Below are 8006 nucleotides of genomic sequence, written 5' to 3' on the forward strand. Positions count from 1 at the left end.
CATTTTCTTGGAAATGTTTCAATGTTGCCATTTCAATCTCCTTCGACAACGTCTCGGTCGGATCACAAATTCCTATGCTTTCCAAGTTCCATAGTACAGTCCACCCAAAGAAGCCGTTCTCACAAACAGAGAGTTCACCATAGACACTGTGTTAGAGTTCTCAGTTGTCTTCCAGAGCTGTCCCATCACTGTCCAACCAAATGTGGTCCTAACAGCAACCAAACCAGACCTCAAATTGATTGTTTCCCCAGTCAATAAACTTCCCACGATGTCTGCACCAATGAGTAACTCAATCTCCGATGACTCTGGACCATAATCAGAGAGACAAATTTTCTTTCCTCTGATCTCATCCATCCAAGGACCCCTTTTTAAACGTGGGATTGTACCACAAATTACCTTTTGTCCCAGCACCCTAATGTTTTGAGAAATTGAATGACGTAGGTTGACAATAGCTCTCCTATACAGGTTATGATCGTTTGCACCGATTGAAGCACCCCCAAAAAGCTTGTGTTCAATTTTTCTGTCTTTGATGGAATATACCCCATTTCCGCGGCAGTTTTCTCCAACAGATAGGATCTCTGCGAGCCTGTATCCAGCAATGCCCGAACAGTTATTTCTTTCCCTTGATGATTTAACCTAACTACAAGAGTTTGTAACAGTACTTTCGAAACATCACTGGTTTGGGTGTTAAGGGTTAGAGTTGGGCCACCTGACAACTTTGAACCCCATTCTTGGTTCTTCTCATCACCCTTATAACCCCCTTTATTTACATCTAATTTGGGACACATAATAGCCTCATGTTTATCACTGCACACGAGACATTTTAGTTTCGTAATGCAATTAGCAGCCGTATGTCCCACCTTCAGACATGAAAAACAAGCTTTATTCTCTGACAACCTTTTATGTTTATCCCTTAAGTTCAATTCTTGAGCCAGATGACACCATTTGCTGTCATGCGATTTATTACAGAAGACACACTCCAAATTGTTTCCTTTTCCAGCGAAAAGTACACTAGCAGTGGCTAAACCTTGCTCCTCCCGCTCCCGTTCTTTAATCTTAGCACTCCTCGATTTATTAGATAGTCCAAAACCAGCTTGAGCGAATGTAATTCTCTCTTCACTCTCTACTTCACCCTTCAGAAAACCAAGTAACGCGGTCAGTTTGTCAGCATGTCCATTATCCAGATACGTTTTAGTCGTTGATGAACTCCTCATCCAGACACGTAATACTTCCTCAGGCAAGCAAGATTCTACTAACGGAAAGAGCATTGAGCCGTACTTATCTCGAGTAACGCCTATTGATTCTAAAGCTCTCAGCTGTGTTTCTAACTTGTCGTATAAGCTAGCAAGCATAGGTTTCTCCCTTGTCTGAGAAACATTTTTTACTACAAGACTTTTGAGCTCCCTGACATAGAATTCTGTCAATAAATCTTCTCTTCCAAACCTACCCTTAAGGGATTCTACAGCCTTAGAGTAATTTTCAGCAGTGGGGGGAAACTGGTAACTAAATCTCTAGCTCGGCTATCAACCTTCGTGGACTGGATTAGGTATTGAAATTTATCTTCATCCTCAATTTCAGAGTCCTCATGGATGCGCCGAAATTGTCCCCAAATTTCCAACCAATTCCTAACCTCCCCATCGAATTTCACGAGTTCTATCTTGGCTAATTTCAACTGCCTTTTGTTTTTACTCTCAGCTGACACAGTTGATCTACCTGACACTACTTCCAACACATTGGCGTTATTAGCTTGTAACCACAGGGCATATTTTTGTCTTGCATCATCTAATTTGTCTCTAAAACTGTCTATAGATTCGTACTCACGTTCATACTCGTCGTCTCCTTCTCTTTCCAGCAACAAATCTAACAATTTTTCCTCCAACGGTGCCAGTTCCTTTCATAACCTTTCCAATTTATTTATCAAGGATTGCAACGTGTCTTCATGAATGCCGTCTTGTATTTCTTGACTTAAATTTTGCAAGAGCAAATTGCTGCTAGCACACTATAGAGTGCGTTTAAGTCGCCCGTTGTGGGGCATGTCAATGAATATTGATTTTTCACGACCGCATTGTAATCGAAACAGACTTTCAACGTATTAGGTCGTGTTACGTACATGTAGTACGTGTTGAAGAGATGTTAAATACAGAACAAAAATGGCCAGCCGGACACCAGTGGGATCCGAACCCACAACCTCCCGATTGCGCGTCGGTTGCTCTACCAATTGAGCTATGGTGGCTTAGGCCAACTTGGGCGATGAAGGGGAGGGCACAGATTGCACGCAATGTTTAATTATTCTTTTCGTTGCTATGGTAATCAAATGTGGTAGTTACTGTTGAAAATGGACGTCGCTGTGGAGCTAACAGAGTTCACAATGTCTTTCCGACAGCTGGTGATCTCAATTAAGGTACGTTCAGTGTCGGTATAAATGTTCCTTTTTTCCATATCCTTCTTTATGTGCGTGTATGAAATAATTTTCCAGCATTTATTTTCCCTGGACCAGTATGTACCGCTACCTCTGAACCATTTAAATATATCATTATTCAAAGCGATTGGTCTCTGAACAAGCAAAGGTTAGAAGCCGCGAAGCGGCTTTACCCTTCTAATTTTTATTAATTCAACCATTAGTCGCGCGGCTTCAGGCCTCTATTTCTTATTAATATTAAACATAAGTGGGGAATATATGCCTTACAGTGTTCAGATCTGTAATTACTACACGGATAGTGACAAAGCGATTGGTCTGGGTACGTTAGGTCCGGCTAGTGATAAAACCATTGGTATGTGAACAAGCAAAAATTAGAAGCCGCGAATTCTAATCTCGATTTACAAAGCGATTGGTCTGCCAAGAAGCAAACGTTAGAGGCCGCGAAGCGGCTTTGGCCTTCTAATTTTTATTAATATTCAACCACAAGTCGCGCGGCTTTAGGCCTCTATTTCCTATTCGTATTAAGGCATAAGTGGCGCATTCTATGCTACGTCCGAGCTATTTCTCTTTGGTGTTCATATATAATCATGACTGGCGGTGGCACAAATGTACTCTACTATTGCCCGAAGATTTGCCCTATAAACGTCACTCCCATAATTCAAGACAACGAGATATTGTTATTCTTATTTACTTCATTTGCTTATTCTTTTACATTGCCTCATTCTCTTAGGTCTCTTTATCCCGCGTAAGTTGGTCATAACTTCTCGCTGTCTTGAATTATGGGAACGATATTTCATTGGCGTAATCTTCAACCAATGGCAGGGTCCATTCGCCCACCGTCAGCCATGATTAGGCTACTATGTTACTTATCCTGGCGAGCCATCTCGGGAGTTATACAACACAGCGAAACTGTGCCGGTTGGCACACGATTTTAGCCTTTCCCTACTACATTTTAGGCCTAGGTGCCTCACCTTTGAAATTTGTTTCACTTTAGAATTTTATGTCTACTCTTTTAATTTTATGTTCTGTACGACTTACTTCGCTAAGTTTAATTGCATCTACTACGTCTGCGGAATTGTTCTCTATCGTCCATATACGATGTATTCTACTCCTATTCTTGTTACCTGGTCCGGTGTTGGACTGGTTCTGAAGCGAGTCTGTCTCCCGGGGCTCGTTTGCTGTCCTGCCGGGATCTGCTTCGCGTTGCTTATTGGCGTGAGGCGAGTTGATTGTCGCCCGCCATGAGTGTTGGAAGCTTGATGTGGTGGCTTCTCAGAAGAACGTGTATTTATCTCAACATGCCAGGATAGTGTGTGAAGGATCAGGGCTAACGCCCTGAAGAGCTTATTAATTTTATATTCTTATCTGGAGTGGACGTCCGCTGCTTGTTCTACCTAATTTTATCTCTATGGATTTGTAAGTAATCAACATCTCATCTGACGCCATGAGTTAGATTCTTCTACTCAAGGGAAAAATGTAAGTTATCTACTTTAAGATATTATTATTTTCTTTTTCCTGGAATTAGATTACCTCGTTTCAAAATCTTAATTATGTTTGGGAATATTATTCTGTTCTACGAAAAACTTTTCTGTTTGTTTTTCGACCGTATGGACTCGGAGATTTGGTAAAGTGAAAAGTGTTTGGCGTATTTACAGCACCTTTTCAGACTCCGTACTGAGGGAAGAACTCTATCAAAACCTATTTATCTCTGCGTTATTCTGCGAGAAACAACTTCCTTGTAAATTTTAATTTTTGCATCATGTAAAGAATTTGTTAATTTGAAGTGAAGGTAAATTTACTAACTGATAGTCATTTGCTGTAAAATTGAGACCACGCGATTTTCTCAGGAAACTCGAATCCTTTTATTCTTTAATTTGCATTCTCCTATTCCCCTTTTCTGATAGCTATATTTATTCTATTTATTAAAATGGTCGGGTTTGACTCTTGCTCTTGTTTGTTTCTATGGCAACCGTTGCCCTTAGTGATGTGTTGTTGGTATGATGTTGATGATTATTATAAAAAGGAGAAAGAGGTGATTGAAGTAATAATTTGGCAGTTGCCTCATGTTTGAGCTGATGCCTTTTCCTCTTGTTTTTAAAAAGTACTTGGAGTGCTTTCCCTTTGTATTAATGATATTTGTGCTTGTGTAGATTTAACCCGTGTTTCTGGTGTTTATGTGTTTTACCCCTATTTCTTCGGGGTTTGTTGATTAATTTGCGAAGGTTGTCCCCCAAAATTGGTGGTACCTGGCATTTTTGGTGAAGTGCGGTGAAGTTTGGGTCCTGTTAGTGACCTGTTTGACTTACCTTTGGTGTTTCTTTCGGGTTTTGAACTAGTACCTTTTCCCTGTCTTTATCTTTTCCGGAACCCCCTTGTGTTCTGGTTTCTTCGGGAGAATCTGTGGCTTCTCATAATTAATTCTGATAATTAATTAAAGGAGAAGAAAACCTGTAATACTTCGAAAATTAACCTGTTGGAAAACTGTTCATTTTAGGGGCTTTCTGCCTGGAAATAATTTTTCTCTTTAATTGTTTTATCCTTTATGTTAATGTTATCTTTAATTTTGAGGGTGTCCCTCTTCTCAGTGGAAAACATTTTGATTTAATCCATTCTTATTTAATTTAATTTCTAACTTTTAAACTTAAATTTGATTTAGACGGTGCACCGTACCTTTAAGGAAGATTGAAAAAGGTATTCTTTCAAATTATTGTAAGGTTCTTACAAAATAATTATTAATTAAACTTTCTATTGGTTCAAAAAGATTCTTGGTTTGTTTTTCTTTCACGTTCTCTGACATTTACCACTGCGAAAACCGCGAGTAACGATCTGTGTTGCCTCTGTTAAATGGTCCAGTCCGTGTTCTTGAGGGTAAGTATTTTGCTTCCACTTTAAATTTTCTCTTTAATGGTTTAATTATTTTAATTATTTTTGCTTGTTAACTTGTGCTGGTTATTGCCGGTATAGCTGGTACAGAAACAATAATTAAAATTATATACTACATATTGTAATTTCTTTCTGAAATAACCATCCGCATTTCTTCAACTGCGTAGTACTTCAGAAAAAATCCTCAAAAAAACAAGCTAGTTATATGCGTATACATTATTTATGCTTCATTAAAAAATTAAAAACATTAAATATTAAAAATATGTAGAATGCTGAATCTGAGAAGGGTTAGTATTAAGTTCTTGCCGTTCTCAACTGAGATTACAAATTTCGCAAAAATAATTTATTGAACTTGAACATTACCGACAATATGGTAGAGGTTGTGGACACAGTGTAAAATGATAGAAATAACACATCCTCAATGAAGACAATCCGTAACGCACTTAACGGAGTGAGCTGTACAACTGGCTAATACGCGCTTTATATAACAACATACCATCCACTTCGAAACAAAACCGTATATTTGATTTGTAACAGTCAGTAGAACATGCTGAATTTAGGAAAGGATGTATTACTAGTGACAACTACAGAGTATACGACACTTACTGAAAAGAGCACTGGCGGCACTGGGTGCAATGTGTCGCTATGCCTGGCTCAAAGGATTTATAAGCGAGAAGGAACATCTCCGAGTGAGAAGAAAAAAAAAAGGATATGAAAGCAGGTCCATAAGTCTTAACGTATGTGTACAGCCATGGAAGGAGGGATCAACTCACTGAACTTGACGATCCAATTCTTCGTATACTAATGGAAGTAAAATCTTAGGTACGGTTTTTAGTACATATATAGGTTACATGCATTATCATTGTAGTCCGTTATGCCTTTCAGCGTTCAGTCTACAAGCCTCTATACCGGCACGTCGCCACAATCCCCTCTCTTTGCAATAGTGCTGTGGCCTCATTTTGTTCTATATCTCTTATCCTTAAATCGTTAGAAACTGAGTCTAACCATCGTCGTCTTGGTCTCCTTCAACTCCTCTTACCCTCCATAACAAAGTCCATTATTCTCTTAGGTAACTTGTCCTCCTCCATCCATCTCACATGACCCCACCACCGTAGCCGGATTATGCGTACAGCTTCATACAATGAGTTTATTCCTAATTTAGCCTTTATCTCCTCATTCCAAGTACCCTCCTGCCATTGTTTCCACATGTGTGTACCAGCAATCATTCTCGCTACTTTCATGTCCGCCACTTCTAACTTACGAATAAGATATCCTGATTCCTGTCTAAGTAAAGAAAAGTTGGTCTGAAAACAGACCAATGTAAAGATAGTTTCGTCTCGGAGCCGACTTCCTTCGTACAGAACACTGTCGATTGCAACTGCGAATTCAGATCATTCGCTTTACTACACCTTGATTCAATCTCACTTACTATATTACCATCCTAGGAGAACACATAACCTAAATACTTAAAATTATCTACCGTACCTCGTCCATCTTTGTATCACCAATCTTACATTCAGTTCTGTTGAATTTCTTACCTACTGACATCAATTTAGTCTTCGAGAGGCTAATTTTCATACCATACACATTGCACCTATTTTCAAGTTCCAAAATATTACAGTAGACTGCAGGTTTTCGGCACAATCTGCCATCAAGACCAAGTCGTCAGCATGGGCCAGACTGCGTACCTATATACCCACTTAACTGAAACCCTCCCTGCCACTTTATACCTTTCATCACATGATCCATGTAAACTACGAACAGCAAAGGTGAAAGATTACAGCCTTGTCTAACTCCTGCAGGCTAAGTACCCCGAACCAAGAACTCATTCGACCATCAATTCTCACCGCAGCACAATTGTCGACATAAATGCTTTTGGTTGATTTTAATAATCTACCCTTAATACCATAGTTCCCCAGTATGGCGAACATCTTGTCCCTCGGTACCCTGTTATATGCTTTCTCTAGATCTACGAAACGTGAATACAACTGTCTATTCATCTCGTAATATTTTTCATTTACTGGTGCATACTGAAATTAGGGTCCTGACAGCCCCTCTGTTGTCTGTAACACACTGGTTTTCATCCAACTTCCTCTCCACGACTGATCTAACCCTCCCTCCCAAGATGCCAGTGAATACTTTGCCTGGTATATTATTCAATAATATACCTCGATAGTTGTTGCAATCCTTCCTGTTCCCTTGCTGATAGATAGGTGCGATTACTGCTTTTGTCCACTCTAAAGGTACCTTACAAACACTCCATTCTAATCTTATTATTCTATGAAGCCATTTCATCCCTGCCTTCCAACTATACTTCACCGTTTCAGGTCTAATTTCATCTGTTCCTGCTGCCTTATGGCAATGACGTTTATTTACCATCCTTTCCGCTTCCTGGAGCGTAATTTCACCAACATCACTTTCTTCCTGCCCATGAGCTTGATGTTCGCGACACCACCAGGAAGATTCCCTTTTACATTGAGAAGATTTTCAAAATATTCCATTCACCTGCCCAAGGATTCCATGGGATCTCTTATGAGTTCACCTGAATTACCCAAAAAACAGTTCATTACCTTTTTCCTTTACTTTCTAAGAATCTTTGTTACTGCCAGAAAGGTTTCGCTGCTGCTTGACATAGCCTGTCCAAGTTATTACCAAAATCTTCCCACGACTTCTTTTTGGATTCAACAACTATTTGTTTCGCTCT

The 8006-nt window shown here is 39.5% G+C and overlaps 1 non-coding gene across 1 annotated transcript; it reads right to left on the reverse strand.

Annotated features, from left to right (window-relative positions):
* Window positions 1–2156: 2156 nt before the first annotated feature.
* On the reverse strand, window positions 2157–2233 carry TRNAA-CGC (transfer RNA alanine (anticodon CGC)). The gene has a single exon. It is a non-coding gene; the product is annotated as a tRNA-Ala (tRNA).
* Window positions 2234–8006: the final 5773 nt, after the last annotated feature.

The sequence above is a fragment of the Anabrus simplex genome, chromosome X (genome assembly GCF_040414725.1).
Source record: "Anabrus simplex isolate iqAnaSimp1 chromosome X, ASM4041472v1, whole genome shotgun sequence".
Classification (NCBI taxonomy): domain Eukaryota; kingdom Metazoa; phylum Arthropoda; class Insecta; order Orthoptera; family Tettigoniidae; genus Anabrus; species Anabrus simplex.